The 17,392-nt window shown below is 42.4% G+C and overlaps 1 pseudogene; it reads right to left on the bottom strand.

Moving 5' to 3' along the window:
* Positions 1 to 16,039: 16,039 nt before the first annotated feature.
* On the bottom strand, positions 16,040 to 16,156 carry LOC136646556 (5S ribosomal RNA; annotated as a pseudogene).
* Positions 16,157 to 17,392: the final 1,236 nt, after the last annotated feature.

Genomic DNA, 17,392 nt, shown 5'->3' with positions numbered 1-17,392 from the left:
ATTCAAAAATATTTGAACTATATTCAAAACATGTTCAATTCTTCTCAGGAAATTTAACTTCTATGTGACACAATCCTAATGATGTTTACTCAGAAGAAAATCCACCAAGTCAATGGGGCTTGCTCCCAGGTATGTGTGCATAGGATTCATAGCCCTAGCAATGCATTGATGTATTCTGCTAAGAGGCCCTTAAAAGTCTTTGTGTTGTTCAACTGTTTTGCTTATTCAGCTTTTTAATTCCTTGGGGATTATATCTGCTGAGTTCATAGAAGTCTTGTAGCCTATGTGCTCTTCTGGGTCACCGTTCTTCCAAAATTTAAATAATCATAAGGATCAGGATGGCTGCAAACATGCTGATAGGTTCTAATGAAAGCATTTGATATTTTATTGTCAGGCCACACACCTGCTCCACTTGTTGTTTTTATGAGGCAGCTGTAAATGCCTAAGGCATTATAAAAAGGAATAATGTTACCATTAAGAACTGTTGGACTTTAGAGTTGTAGAAGGATTCTTAAGAGAGTGGGTCACAAAATAACTGCTATCATCTAATATGGGCAGCCAATATGTCATGAAATTTTGGAATCTTCTCTTTGATTTATGTTTGAAACATGTGAACAGTTTGTTCCTCATTTAACTCCTTCTTTCTGGATACTTACACAGAGCACTAAACAACGAGGAAAATACTGCTATTCTTGTACACTGCTATTATTATTTAGCTGTTGTTGTGCTAGACTTTAATTTTTTTTTTTTTTGGAACATGCTAACAACACCAGGATGGTCATGTGGCAGAGCTTCTTGATTTAAATACCTGATATTTTTGTGTTGTGGAGTTTTGTGCTGTGGTTAGACAAACTCATGGAGGATACATCTATCCATGACTACCAGTCTTGATGACTGTGTGCTACCTCCCAGTTCATCCAATACCAAATCCAAATACTAGTTGCACACATCCAAATACCAGTTGCAGGGAAAAAACAGTGGGAGAAGGGTATGCTTTCAGCTCCTGCTTGTGCACTTCCCAGAGGCATTTGGTTGGGCATTATGGGAAACAAACAGCATGCTGGAATACATGAGCCTTTGATTTGATCCAGCAGGCTCTTCTTATGTTCTGATGACCTACAAGCTTTCCATAGAGCTCCAGGTTTTGTGATAACCTCACTGAATCTCATTTCATTTTGTGAGTGCTCTACCAAGAATGTGCTCTATGATCTGGAACCAGATCCGTATTCAGCAGTATAACAGCAAATCAGAGACTATGTGGGCACTGTGTGATTATGCAATTACAATCTAATGTCATAGACTGAAATGCCACAGCTGGATTGCATAGGCCAATTTCAAATGAAAATAGACAACATTTTGAGAGCCTGCCAAAAAAAGGCCAAAAATGGAGCTTGAATTTCACATCTGGCATAAATGAACATGGGTGCCTAGTTTTGACTCTGCCAGAAGATATCATTTCCATTTCTCAAATACCATAGGATAGTATTAATAAACATACTCCAATACAAACTACGGTTCAGTATGTCGCTATTTTGTTTGATGACGGCTGTTTGCCAACTCACAAGTTTCAATTGTGTGCAGCAGAGTGGAGACACGGCAGCACCACCAAAGAGCCATACTCCCTTATCACTCATCAGACAAGATGATATCTAAACCCATTGTGTCATGTTGCAATTTGTTCAATCATTTTCTTCCTGGAGACCCACACAAGCAGATGGTTAATTCCTCTCCTTTTCTTTCAGAGGTCTGAGGGAACTCCTCCGAGGAACTGTGTGCTTCTCATACAGCAGGTGGAGCAGCCAGGCCAAACTTCAGATTGTTGCCTCAGTGAATGCAGGCAAGAAGGCTTTCAGGAACAACAAAAAAAGATAGCTACTTTATTAGCATATCAGAAGTGGAACTGTGGTGGGAACTCTAGCAGGCAACAAAGACTGTAATGCTATGCCATTGTCTGACTGGAGCTTAGGAAGCAAGGGGAAAAATTGATAATTGTCTATTTGCTTGGCAGTAACAGACAGATGTTGACATTTCTTTTCCCTTGGGGGGTTTAGGCTCTACATCTCTCTGGCTTGCCCCAGTCCCAAGGAATGTTTCCTTGAATCCTACCGAGAAGGCATTCATATGGAGAGCTGGTCAGACAAGCTGCTTTGATTGAAAGCATCAGGCATTTACATAGGGACATGTACTACTTGTACTGAGGTGGGGGAGGGGAGGCTAATGAGCTGCACAGAGTTGGTCACAAATAAATGACTCAAACAAGATTTTAACTGAGCACAGTATATTATGTATACAGCACAGTATAAAAGCACAGTATATTATGTTTGTTGCCTCCTTTGATATAGAATTGTTGGGAAAGGAACTGAAAGACAGGAAAAGATGCAAAAGTTTAATTTCAGGATTTTTCAACTTGTTTGGAACAAAACATAAAGAGTCCTTGCAACTCCTATGCAGTCTTTCTTTCCCTAGTTGCAAGAGAAGTTCCTCCCCTCCCAGGTGACTAAGGAAATTCAGAAGCCTGCTTTTTCCATACTAAGCACATATGTACACTGTTCCCTCCTGTTGTGATCACGTATGTAATTACTTATAACCTGCCTATCTTCTGTTATGGAACTAAAGGCAGTGTACATGGGGTTTCCATGTGGCCTCCCACCCTCTGATCAGACTCAGATGTTTCAGCAAGGCTATGCACTCTCAGATTAGATCCTTAAATCAGGTATGATTTCCCCTCCCCCTTTGTGCTTTGTTGCCATTTTTGTCCTCAGTAATTTTTCTCCCACTATCTTCCTTGTGTCATTTGAGAGCCATTTCAAACATTATATTGTTAAGGGTATACTCACCAGAGAGCCAGGATTGCCTATAATGTCCTGCATGCTCAGGCAAAGCTAGGTTATCTCCCACATAATATGTGAAATGGCCCTGAGCGTTCACTCATTTATCTCTCTAACACCAGAAACTGTGCTAAAAGCAGGTCTGCACACACACCCAGAGTTCTACACTTGTATACGAGGGTTGGTACAAAAGTAATGCCTCCAATGTTTTTATTTCAGATCTAGTGCTGCATAATGTGAGTTTGATTGGGTGGTCACTAGATGTGTTTTGTTTCAACATACAGAGTAGCAATGCGATACATCATGTGAATGTGGTACATGAACAGTTCAAAATGGTGGATGTTCCAGATTCTCCTATAAAACAAAGGGTTGTGATTGAATTCTTCACCACAGAATAAATCAATCCGATTGAGATCCATACTCGACTTCAAAATGCATATGGTGACAATACTGTTGACATCAGTACAGTCAGATACTGGGGGAGATGTTTCAAGAGCAAAGAAACAAAACATAGTTGAAAAGATAAGCAGGATTTGCTGCCTTGGATGGGAGACAGACAAGGAGAGAGACTGATATATCTCTGTGGAGAAGTGTGAAGGAATGTGGAAGAGTCAGCTGACAAGAAATAGAAACATCTTGAGAAGTGGTCTAAGGCTTGATTTGTAGCTGCCTGCAAAAGCTTGAAAGAGCAAGGCAGGCAAGCCAGGATGAGACTGCACTACAAATGGGAAACATCTGGAGAAACGGAGGGCTCTATGAGTCCCTCTCACGGAACAATACTTGTAAAAAAACCCATTGAAAAATGAGGTTGAAGATCAACCTGCCTATGTAAACTGCCTTGAATCTAAGAGAAAAGCCATCGGTATATAAATACAATAGTAAGTAAAATAAACATGATCTTGGTTTTTTGGCATGAGTGATGGCAATCAGGCTGGGGGGGGGGCAGAACAGCAAAATCACCATGGCCCAGGCTTCCAGGGGGGCCCAGGACATTACAAAACAAACTAGACAGTACAAAACAAACTGGTTACAAAATAAATTTGAGTACCTCAATCTTAGCCTATCCAGGGCAGTGTATTAGAATCGTGGAAAATCTAGTGAGGAGGTAAGATATGGTGTCAGCAGTGGCCGCTTTAAGGGTGAAGGCCTGGGTATTCAGCAGGGGTGTGCTGCACAGCTGCAGCCACTTGAAGGCAATAGGGCCCTCAGGCATAAAAGCACCTGATGAAGGGAACATTTAGTGTGGGTAGCAGAAGGAGGAAAGCTTGAGGACTGGATCAATGAACTGAGGAGCTGCTGATGGAGTGATGTGTGAATGGACTTTGGAGACTGCTGGAGACACTAAGATTGGTGTTTGGTTGCCATGCTTAAGGCCTGTGGGAGACCAAGGGGCTGCTGTAATGGTGGGAGGCTGCTGGCAGGAGAGAAGACCTCTGCAGATTGAACAGGTGAGCTACCCCAGTGGTGAGGTCCAGCAGGACTGCAAGGCAGAACTAGAGTCATTGTTGGGTAAAAAAGGGGAGCTAATTAGCTAAAAGTGGGCATTAATTCTCCAGGCAGAGCTTGGACTGGGAATCTGGCAAAACAGGTGGCATTTCCACTACAGCTTTTTCAGTGTACTTCTATTACTCCAATGCATTCTGGAGACTGTAGTTAAGGCTAGCTCTAACAGCTCTCACATTTCTTAACAAAATATGGGTGAGCATTGCTTAGTGACATTCTGACAAGCAACAGCCTGCATATGTGATGGCTGCAGCTGGTCCCTGTTCACTCCCCCAGTTTCCAAAGCTGAGAGGAGCCACACCCCTCTCGCTTCTGGAGGCTTTTCTGAGCCTCAGGGAGGCAGTGCACATCCAAGCACTGACTCTACAAACATCAGATGGGCTGTTTTGGCAAAAAGCATGTGACTTCTGGTTTTGCGGGAAACCAGAAGTTGCAGGTGTTCACCTAAAACAGGTGTTCTGAGCCTCGTAGAGGCTGCATGCAGATGCATGCTACCATGGTGAGGCTCATTAAAGCCATCAGAGGAAAGGGGAGCATTGCTCCCCTTGCCTTTGGAGGCTTTGCATAACATCAAACCTTGCTTGCTGATGGGGGTGCCAGTCTGCATCCCTGTTGCTAAGTGTACAATCCCCACAGACTATACAACTGTACAATCCCCACAGAATGCACTGGGGAATTAAAAGTGCACTGAAAGTGGATTTAAGCTTGAGTGGAAATGAGCCCAGGTCTTCTCCATACGCACCAACACGTATTAGTACAATTCAGACATGGGAAACTGAACCTTACACCTTCAGTCCAGAACTACTAGGCCCCAGTAGTACATCAACCAATTCAGTTCACAGAATTCTCAAGCTCCAATATCAGCTCCACCCCTTCTTCTAGTTTAGTGTGTAGAATACATAGTATTGGATCAAGTCTACATGTGTTTTGGCATTGTTTGAAGATGAAATTAGCAATAAGGAGTACAAAAATAAGTCTAGAACACAGAAGAGGAAAGAAAAAAGGGGGGATGAAAAATAAAATTAAAAAGCCAGGTAAGTTTATTTGCTGAGGACTTTGCTGAGGTAGAAAAAAAGTAATGCTGTAGCACTACTGAAAAGTAAGTAAGTTATCCAATTCTGATAAATATTTTCATTTAGTTTCAGGGTCCAATCCTATCTGACATTCCAGCACTGATGCACTGCTGTAGCCCGCAGTGGGGGACAGTCATGCAGGCCTTCTCAAAGTAATGAAATGTTTGTTTCCTTATCTTGGGGCTGCGTTGCATCAGCGCTGAGAAGTTGGATAGGATAGAACCCTCAGTCTTGCTCAAGGTAAAACTATCAATTAAAAACTTGTTTAAAAAATGTAGTATGTAGAAAAATCTAGGAAGAGGGGAGAATCGGGCGTCTGATTCCCGGAGTGGTGAAGGCCTGGTGGTGCCGCTTGAGGCAGTGGTAGCCATTTTGGCACCACTGTCTGTAGCACAGCCACCAGGAATAGGATTGGGCTGCCCATCTGTAGCCTTCAACAAGAGGGCCCCAGCAAGCCCTGCCCCATGCCAATAGGGCCCCCCAAGCCCCACCCTAATCTGTGATCAAGAGACCCCAGCCCAGCATTCCTGATCATGAGAGGGCCTCTCCTAAGATACTGTCTTTATCACTGCAATTACTACAGATTCCTCCACTCTGATTTATTGTATCTTAAAATGAACTTGCTTGCTGCAAAAGGGCCCTGTCAGCTTTAGGAGCATGTGACCCTTGTTGGGTATCTATTTGAGATAATTTAATACAGTCTACCCACTCTGTTATATCCTTTAACCATCTTATTGTATTAGCCATTGGACTGTTTCAGCAGCAAAAGACGGGACTGTTGCAAAAGAATGCAGCTATATCTGCACAGAAAGAGATCACAGCTGGTTTAAATCTTGGGCCTTCATTACATGTCTGGAGAGCAGACAAATGCCTCGAGAAAAAATGCCACTGGTAACTATTGGAATCCAGGGAAGGGGGTGGGGACTGAAATATGTGAAGCATGCCTTATTTGGAAACCCAGTGTTTCAGAGAATGGCCTGCAACTTTTGTGACAATTTTTGGGCTTTTTTATGCATGAAGTCACTTTGGGCTAAAAAAACAAACATCTTTTGGTTGTTAACAAAAGATCCAAACAAGAAATGAAAAGAATACGGTCAATCTAAAAACACACACATTTTTAAAAGGGCAGTGCGCTGCTTTTGTTGGAATACAACTTTACTGACAAATCTCCCAGAATGTTTGAAACTAGTTCAGCATTAATTATCCACATCCCATAGTGTTTCATTAACAGCAAGAACCTCTGAAAAATCACTCTAGCTAAATTCTAGCTTTTTCTTAGGTATTGTTTACTTCACGTTATTAAAATTGATACACATTTCATAGTTCTTCTCTATCAGGCTCTTCATAGTATGTTTCTCCACTGCTTTTTTAAAAGTATTATTAATATACCACTTTCATGTTCACTCTGCAGTGTATGTAATAAAATAGATGAAAAATGTGACTGAGTGTGCCAAAGAGTATCAGAAGAGGAGGAATCATTTTAGCTGCCCCCCCCGCCCTACTTAAGGTATATGTTACAGTAGTTGAGGGTTTGGAGGGTCCCTTACGAAGACCCTCATTCATGGAGTTCCTTGGGGACTTTTGTTCCTGTTTTGTCCATTCCAGGCAACTGGTTAAGGATTGCCTCAGGGTCAGGTTCTGGTGCCATGTTCATTCACATTAAATTCCAGTTTCACAACATTACAATAAGGAATATTAGAGGCTTGTAAACTAGAATAAGGATAGAATCCTTGTTTGTTGAATACTGCAGTAAAATGACTATTTAGAGTAGCTTGTAACTGTTTTCAAGCAGCTCTTTTGGCATGCATTGTTAATTTTGCATCAAATGTTCATAAACAAAATATCTCTAAGTCAATGGCCTTTTATATACAGATCACGCTTTAATCCTTTGTTTAAATGTTGGTTCCAAAGCTTTTGTAGCCCTTCTAGAAGTTTTCTCTCATAAGCATTAGTGGGCCTATTTTTGAAAATATGCTTTGTTAGAAGAAGAAATGAGACAGAGTTGCTGCTGTTGGGGTGGGGATCTGATTTTGCCTATGTGCTCATGTATTTGCCTACCCAGGTTTTCCAACTGTGGATATTTTTTTTGTTACATAGACATATTGCCATGCAAGGTAGGAATACTGTATAACTAGTTCCAAGTTTCTGTTAAGTAGGTAGACTTAAAGTAAAGTCTTTGATCCAAATAAATGATAGATTATTTCCAAAATCAACATCCATAAGCAGCTCTTTCAAAAGCAGATTGATTTACATGATTATCCAGCCAGTCATAACCAATGCATATTCAGGTAATTACCTAATCCCCTTTTTGAGTCTCCCTCTCAACAACCAAATGCTGTTGAATGAGCATTTCCAACATAGTGACTACCATGCCAATTTGAACCACCTTTTCACTAGATCCAAAGGTGACAACATGGGGCTTATTAATCCCAAAGGCACCATTCACAAAGATCCTGTCATGAAACAGCTGACCATGCAAGAATAAGTGTGTCTACCTTTTGTTTACCTGATGGTATGTTGCATTTCCATCCTAACTCGTTCTATTATCACATTTCATAGAAGATCATCTGCTGAACTTTATAAGAAACCGACAGTCCAATCCTATACACACTTTTCTGGGAGTATGCCCCACTGACTCTAATGGGACTGACTTCTAAGTAGACATGCAAAGGATTGGGCTGTCATTCATTTGCTGCTAAAGTCACCTACTGATTTCAGGTGACGGGGTTCTTGGCGATTGTGGGGCAAATTCAATTAGAAAGGGATTTTATTTATTTATTCTCACTGTTCATCTCTGTCCATAGGAGACAGAAAAGATTCAGTGTCTATACACATATGATCTTCATTAGGTCCTGTTTGTTTTTGTTTTAAATTCCTCAAGTTTTTGGAATTTATCTAGAATACATATAACAAGGATATAAAAATAGGCCATTTAAGATAGCCAGAAAAACCATCACAGTTATGAATCACGCAGCCACTTATATACAGCCCTAGTGACATCAGTAGGCCAAAGCACATATAACAGCCTGAAAGTTTATCATCAGTGATGTGTATATTCAGGACATTTTCCACAGAGAGGCAACATAGCTGGAATTCCTTGCCTGTCCTGGCTTGGAGCCATCCATACATTAATTTAATTGTGTGCGTTGAGGAAATGCCAGTGCTCAGAGCTTTGAATTTTTTACAATTAAATACATATGGGATGGGTCCCTAAATGCTGGCACATAACATTTCAGAAAACAGTGGAAGGCTTAGCTTTTTCAACTGGATTACTATGGTTTGGGGGAATTAGATCTCTGTTTTTAACTCTTGTAGTTTTAGCCTCTTGTTCATCTGTAGTTACTCAAGTTAGCTGTAATGGGGGAAAGGAGCTGCTTACAGAAGTCACCTAACTTATTTTCCAGTAATTCTGCCTCCTTACTTTTCTGGAAACTTGCCAACAGCTATTGAAGAATTACACATAATGTGCTTGGGTTTATTGGAGGGGCAATTATTCAATAGCCCCCAAAACTGGGATCCACCGGAAGCAATAAAAACAGCTGAACTGGCAAAAAGGAAGTGTTTAAAATTGTAGGCCATGAAGAAAAGAGGAATCAAAGGAAATACTGGGTTGCAATGATCCAACAACAGTGGGACAGTCCAGACAACATCATCCAACCCAGTCTGCCTACTATGGTAGAAACGCATGCATTCTGCTCCCTTTGGATGTACTTCCCTTCCTCCTAATTGTCTGTGGAAGAGGCAGGGTTGGGAACTCGATTTGAATGAGTCAGACTCTAGTCACAAAAATGTGCATTTTTTGCTGACTTGTCAGTCGCGCGCATGGAAGACTGGGGGGGGGGGTAAACACTCGACTCAAGGGCTCCCTGACTCAGCACTCATCCTCACACATGCAGATTCGAGTCTGCCTGTGTCTGAGTGTGCTTGAGGCAGAGCAGGAGGAGGAGGCCAAGGGGGTTCTTGCCTTACAATTGGTTTCAGAAGGGAGGGGGAGGAGACAGGGAAGTGGGGAGCAGCTGTTCATAGTGATCACGCTTTCCACCACATGGCATGGCTGCTCTGAGCTCAGGGGAAGCCTCTTGGGAGGAAGAAGCCTCACTGAATGACTGGTGCAAATGGAACTACTTCTGAGTAGAGCTGCCAAGGATTGGGTCATTCTGGTAAGCCTCACAGCTGCTGCATGCAACTCTCCTTCTTCTTGCCACTTCTCTTCCAGCTCTCACGCAGTCAGTCCCACCCTGTTTACAGATGGGAGGGGACAGCAGGGAAGTGTTTAAAGAGAACTCTGACACACACACAGCCTGGCAGCAGCTCTGTTTTTTTCCATGGCTGGTTTTTTAAAGTGGACAACTCAACTTGAGTCCTTTAGAGTTGCAGAAGGGTGACTCAGGGACTCGGAAAGTGCCCCCATTTTGACTAGTTTTTGAGTCAAGTCATGGGGGGGGGGTTAACTCTGGACTCAAGCCAAGCCATGCTGGATCTTCACATCCTTGGGGAAAGGTTCATCTGAATTGCCTCCTCACACATCATCTACATAATATTTTATAGTTACATTTCAATTGCATATGATGGGGCAATTTAGATGAACCACTACTTCCCCACCACATTTAACAAAAGAGAGAAGGCAAGCAGAAAAGGAAAGAAGACGTGCATGATCAAGCCCTTAATCATGCAGTAGGTGGGCCAGTTTGGGCACATCATCCAAGCCAACCTAATAGCATCTGAAAGCCCTGTAAAGTGGGGGAACAAAGGATGACATTTCAAAGACAAGTGCTACTGTGGAAGCAGCCATGGGAGGGTCAGAGAATGGACTAAAAGGGAGACATTTGATTGCAAGGAAAAGGCTCAGGCAGGTGAGCAAAAAATAAGTGAACAAGGTCATTTGGACAGAATGTTCCTAATGACTTCACAATTTCCTCATGTTGCGCAAAAGAGTTAGGATTGGAGTGAGTGAGCTGGAGGGTAATGTTTTTCAGAGATTACCTGTTGTTGTTTATATAGCATAATTGACATATGCAGTGTTTTATGAAGGGTGAAAAGACAGGTCTCTGTCCCCAGAGGCTTACAATCAAGATACTGACATAAGGCGGGAAGACAGATACTGACAGAGGGAGGAAGGAGGAGTAAATGAAGGAAGTATATGCAATTACTTCATTTTTGCATGCTTGGGCTTACAGCACAAATTTATATATGTCAGAAGTGAGTTAGTCCCATGTGATTGCAGCCTTAGAGCACACTCCTCTGCATGTCTACTCAAGAAAGGTCTACTTCCATTGTCTTCACTGGGACTTACTCTCAAGAAAGAGTGCATAGGATTTCAGCTTTAGTCACAGTAAGTTACAACAGAAAGTACTGGCAATGTAAGCCTATATCTATTTACTCAGAAATCCCGCTGTACTCAATGGTACTTACTCACAGGTAAGTATGCATAGGACTGTAGTGTGCGTTACAGTACAAGGTCTGCCACTTTCAAGTGACCAGATAAAATGGAGAACAGAATGCCTATACCAGCCATTTTCAGCCACTGTGCCATGGCACACTGGTGTGCTGTGGATTGTCTGCAGGTGTGCCGTGGGGGTTGGGGGGAGGATCATTTGTTAGTAGGGCCACTGGGGGATGTGAGCCTTTGCTGTCAGTGCGGAGTGCCTTGCCTATTGTCAAAAAAAACTGATGGTGTGCCTTGACAATTTTAGTGCCTTGTTAGTGTGCCATGAGATGAAAAAGGTTGAAACTGCTGGCCTATAACTTTAAGCATTGTATAGAAGAGGGAATTTTGTATAGAAGACAGGTGCAGCTTTTGAAACCCTTCTACATTGAGCTGCACCAGACAAAATTCTCTCTTCTATACAATGCTTAAGGTATATGCACTCTGTCCTCCATTGTGTCTGATCACCCTTGTCCTATATAATTAGGTAGGGGCAGGAGTTTAAATGTTATACATTTAACTAAATACAGACAATAAATAATAGGCTATAAAACTCAATTGCTACTAGCATGCCTGTGTATGTTTTTGTAAAAACAGAAACTGTTGTAGAAACTAAATTTGTGTACTGCTGCTATGGCTTTCCAGGGGTCTTGACTTTGCAAGTACTTTTAAGCACAGCAGTGTGGGAACCAAAGGAAGGGGAATTGATTTGTGTCATGATGAAGGAATGACTATTGATTGCTTCTCAAGAGGATATGTGTCACAAAACTGCTGTGTGATCAATATGTAGACCTCAAAACCGCCTGAAATTATTGCATGCATTAGAAGGGTGTGTCTTCTTGACTGCTGACTCTGTTGAGAACTTAAGTCATGATAAACATCAGTGTAAAGTTTCATGTATTATTTACACATGTTTTCTATTTATTATTCAAGCAAGAGCACTTGGATTTCAACCCCCTCTTTTTCCTAGCAGCTTCAATAGCTGAAAGCAATTAGTCAATCACTGCTCAAAGTCAATGTATATACTGCCACTGAAAGAAGCTGTTTAGAAAATATTTTGAAGCCCTGAAATGAAATCCATGTAGCAGCATGCCAAGGACAGGGAGGTAGCCAGTATCCAAGCCATGTTTATGAGTTCCACCTGAAGCCACAGTGCTTCTCTCAAAAAAAAATATCTGGAGAGTAAAGATTATTTCTTCAATACCTTTCTCTCTGTGTCCCTTAGTACAGTGGTACTCAGAGGCAATGTATAGCTGAAGTTCAAGCTTCATGGTACTGTAGTTCCCCCCAAATAATATGTAAACTTATGGAAACCCTCATATAACAGTTATGGATTTCATTAGGATTAAGTAGGGGGATAAATAAAGCACACTTACATTTCCATTTTAAATGAACAACTATACTGTCTAGTGTCCAGTAACACATATCAGACATACTTGTTCATTTCAGCCCTCCTTCAGACACTACAAGGGGAAAAGCAGTGGGGAAGAGAGCTGCTTTTTAAACAAAGGGTTTCTAGATACTGATGAGGAAAAGGGCTCTTGTGCTTTTAAGGGCAGAACCCTTAACTGGATCTCATGCACCCTCACCAGGCACAAAGGGTTCAATCCTATCCAACTTTTCAGCACTGGTGCAGCCGCAATGCAACCTTGAGGTAAGGAAACAAATGTTCCCATACCTCGAGGAGGCCTCTGTGACTGCCTCCCCCCCCCCCCACAGGATGCAGAGCAAGCCCCACTGGCACGGTTGCATGGGCACTGGAAAATTGGATAGGATTGGGCCCACGGTCCATAATTCATGGGCGAGCACTAGTACTAACTCACAGCAATGCAACCTGCAAGCTTCTGCAGGCAGAACCAGCATTCTGTCACTGAGCAACCCAGATACCACATCTTCTTACCTTTTTCTGCTGTCAAATGACCAGCATTACAAACATGCTTCCAGAAACAAAACCAACAATATCTGCATGTTAAAAAATTAGACTCAAATCTCATGGTGTGAAGAATAAGAGTCTTTTATTTATATGGTAGATTTCACCTGCATCCAATGACATGTGTATAGAAATCGATGCACAAAATCAATAAGGCTGGCAGAGAGGAGAACCATTAAGAAACATTCATGCCGTTTTTAGCGTTCAGAAAATGACTGTAATTATTTTACAGGGCCTTTGAGAATAGAATACCATGTCGGAAAACAGGTGTTGCTCAAAGCATTTGACTGCTAGATTCCTGGCTGTATTTCAAGGTATGGCACTTCAGGGCCATATTTGATGTCATGCAGGAGACACAAAAGGGAAGCTCCCATAGACTTTCAACTTCAAAGCAGCTATGTGGGGCTTCTACTGTCACACCTCCAATAACGTTATTTTCTTTAGCACTGATTTGTTACAGTGCCCTTTGTCCTGTCAGGATTGACAGCCATTCTAGAGGGCGGCAGCCAATCAGTGCCCATTTCCTGCCTATTAGATCAATGACATCAATAGTGCTGTTTCATACAGTGCTTGACGTTTGGGAACATATCCCCCATGCTTTCCATTGATCAGGACAGCAGTGTGGGAGGAGCATTTAACCTTTCCCTTGCGCACCATTTTCCTGATCAAAATTGCCCCTTTCTCCAAAGCTGGTATTTGCCCTTAAAGAAGAAACAAAAGCTCTCTTCGCACCTTCATCGCTGTGATATAAGAACATCCTCAACATGAGACACATGAAATGCTTTGCACGCCCAGAACGTGCAATACAAATGCTATTTACTGGAATACAGGAAAGGAAAAAAAAAAACTGCCATTGTCCAAGATTGGACCATAAAGGAAATTTTCTGTTCTTCTGTGTCACTTATGCCAAGGGTGTAAGAATGCTTCCAGCTAAAGAGGGAACAACTGCCCAGTCTATCGATCCCTGACTGCATGAAGTCTGTGTTCTAAGGCCAGCCTTTTAAAGACTATCTCTGGGGCACTCGCTCTCCTCCATTCAGGGGATATGTCTAAAAGCTTCCCTGGAATATCAAGCTACTGCTATCTTACTGGACTCCCATTTCCCCGTGACTGTGAAACTGTCTCATTATGCTGGGAGAAACCAGCTGTCATTCCCAGCAGCAGAAGATGAATGTACACATTGGAGAACACAAATAGCACAGAAGCCACAGGAGAGAGAAATGGTTTTTTGCATTGCAATGCTAGGAGAAGAAATGAGCTAGTGTTTCTGTGTGAATTACCTACCACCACCTTACACAATGCCTGCAGCTGAAAATTCTCAGCATTGACCTAATTCTCTGTGGTGTTTTATACTTGTGTTAATTGGGGGAGTAATGCACCCCAAAATGAATAATATATTAGCAAAATATACAATAAGAGAGACGGCCAGGGAACTTATCAAAATATATTTTTTCTGATCGCTAATGGCCAAACAACATATGACACAAAATGAATCATTGTGAAGTTACACCAAATCCCAGACACCAGGTTACCTAGAAATTTCATCATGGTACCTGGGTTTTGTTTTTTTTTTGCCAACAATTATTCTCTTCTTTTCAAGTTACCGAGATAGTAAAATGTGAACAGAAGCAATTGTGTCATGCAATTGCTCATCTGTAGCAGTGAATCTGTGTGCTGAATTCTTTTTTTAGCAACATTTGCAATCATGCATGTCATGGCGTTTGGCTGGTGGACATTTTGTTTCTGCATAGCAAGAAGCACAGGATTGGCTGCTGTGTTTATTTGAAAATCTGTGTAGAAAGTAAATACACAACAAATTATGCTTCATAGTCTTTTGGGTATACTACTCTCTGTGTTAGTTTTTTTTGGGGGGGGGCACTGTTGAAACAAATCTGAAAACAGAAAAATTCACATGACTCCTAAAGTTTTGGGCTTGCTAAAGTAAGCTTGTCAAGCTCTGAGTTACAGACTAACAGCCTGATCCACAGCTGCCTGAGCACTGGTGCTGCAGCCCCAGCACCAACACTGGGTGTCACGAACATGCCTTAAGGCACGTCTGCAACACTCAGAGAGCAAGTGGCGCCAGCGGGGAAGCCTGTGCTGCCCCGTCAACATCACAGCGGAAGCCTAAGCCCCCGCTGGAACTCTGGTAAGCACTGAACAGCACAGAACATGGGGAGGGTTGCAAAAGGGTGGAGGGAAGTATTCCGGGGTGAGGTAATTGTGGAACGCAGAGGGACCAGCATGGGGGGGCATGGGACCGGAAGAGGCCTCCTCCACTGAATCATATCCACCGTGTTGGGCTCAGAATCCCAACATGGGGCTTCTCACATCTGCACCAGTGAAATAGATGGTACAGACTCGAGAAGCCCCATTAAGCAGGCTGGGGCATTACTCGGGGTACAGGAACAAATGTCCCCTTCCCCTGAGGAGACCTCCAGCCTGCTTGGATCTGGCACAGGATCCAGCAACAGACATTTAGCACTGCTGCTCCTGTGCTGGATAGGACTGGGCCCTTAGTTTTACACACATTGGAGCCATGTGGAAGTTGCAGTCTGGATCAGGACAACAGTGCAGTAATAGAGGGTGGTTGTCACTATTACTCACTGTTTATCTCCATGCTGTTTTCCTGCTGAAAACTCACTACAACACAAATGGCATTTTAAGGGTTAAAGTTCTGCTTTACAGTGGCTTTTTCAGTAGGACTACAGCACAGAAGTAAAGAGTTAAATACCCTCTACCTCCATGCTGGGATCCTGATTCAAGTTGAGGCCTGCATTTCCTCCTATTCACAAATAAAACAGCTTGTAACTAGACAGTGACACAGTGTCATGTATAGTTTTGGTCCTAATTTGCCTGCCTCTATTTGGGTAGGACACTAGAAGATCCAAGTTTTCAGGACAAAAGACACAACTTGGACCCTTGCACCAGCTGTGGCCCTTCCTGAAGAAAGAAGATCTGGCTATAGTGATCTATGCCTTAGGCACAATCCTAACCAACTTTCCAGCACTGAGGTAAAGGCAATGCTGCTCTGAGGTAAGGGAACAAACATTCCCCTTTCCTTGAGGAGGACTCTGTGACAGCTACCCACCTACAGGATGCGGCACATGCCCCATTGGCACAGCTATGTCAGTGCTAGAAAGTTGGTTAGGATTTGGGCCTTAGTCACACTGCATGTGGACTACTGTAATGCACTCTACTTGGGACTGCCCTTGAAGACTATCTGTAATTCAGTTATCTATTTGGTTGGCAACCTTCAGTCTCGAAAGACTATGGTATAAGCCTACAGCACCTGGTATTCCCAAGCGGTCTCCCATCCAAGTACTAACCAGGCCTGACCCTGCTTAGCTTCCGAGATCAGATGGGATCAGGCATGTGCAGGGTAACAGTTGCTGCCTTAGTTATCTATTTAGACATTTTCAAATGTAAACAGCCCTTATACAAAGACGGATCATCTATTTCATTGGAATAGTCTACAGAACCTGCATCCCCAATAATTTTGTTTCCCTCTAGGCAAAACTATTCCCATTCATCAACTCTAAAAAAAAACACACATTTACTCCCTTTACATCAAAGCCAGATCACAGACTGAGATAGACTTCTGTGCAAATGAAGGAAGACATCCCATTCTCACTTCCCAGGATCCCATTCTCATTACTCATGTTCACATTTCTGTGTTTTAAAAATCCTCTTTTATCTCTTGTACTTAGTTCAATGTAGATCCATTAACATAGGGAAGGGGAGAATAAAAGTACTGTAATTCACAGTTCATAGACAAACATTCCAGAAAGAAAAACCCTAATGTGTCTTTCTTTGCCTTCTTCCTTATCATATGCAACACATGTGCATTTTTCCAGCTTTAGTCTTTTTCCATTATTTGTGATCTTTCAGCACATAACAACCACCAAACATTTTTTTTCTACTGCTGCAGATGCACAAAAATGTTAGCAGTTAAGTCATTTATTCCTAGATTTTTCCAGTGGCCACCCCCACCCCGTAGGGAAATAATCAAAGCACACGCTTCTAAAAACAGCAGCAGTAGCAACAGCCATAATAAAACACACAATTATCAATGCAGGATAAATTAGGGATGAACATTATCTGAAAACACCTTGGAACATTATGAACATTATCTGAAAACACCTTGGAAATGAAATTTGGTGTACTTGTAACATTCCCTTCAATGTAAGACTGGAATTTTAGTTAAAAACACTTTCAGCTTGGATTTTAATCAGAGCTCGAGACAAACTGTACCCTGCTTTCACATTTCTTGTTGCAAAAGAATGGAATGCTATCTGTCTTCCTCCTTCCCACCTGCTTGCCAGACACATGGATCTCTGGGAACAGTAGTTTCCTAGCACAGCTGATGGGGTAAAACAGGGGTCTCCAAACCCTGGCCCAGGGGCCAGATGCGGCCCACAGCAAGCCTCTTTCCGGCCTGCCTCTTCTCCCCTGAATGCCTCTGGCCCACTCAACTGAACATGACCAGAACTGTGCTCTGATTGTATCTGGAGGGTGTTCTGAGGGCCAGAGAGTTTGAATGAATGAGCCCATTCATTCATTTATTCACTCATCTAAGTTCTATCTCTAATTTATTTATTTAAATTTCATATTTAAATTGTTTTTCCGGCCC

This window comes from Tiliqua scincoides, chromosome 3 (assembly GCF_035046505.1).
Source record: "Tiliqua scincoides isolate rTilSci1 chromosome 3, rTilSci1.hap2, whole genome shotgun sequence".
In the NCBI taxonomy this organism is placed as follows: Eukaryota; Metazoa; Chordata; class Lepidosauria; order Squamata; family Scincidae; genus Tiliqua; species Tiliqua scincoides.
Note: the sequence above shows the minus strand (reverse complement) of the source record. Positions and strands in the feature narration are given on the sequence as shown.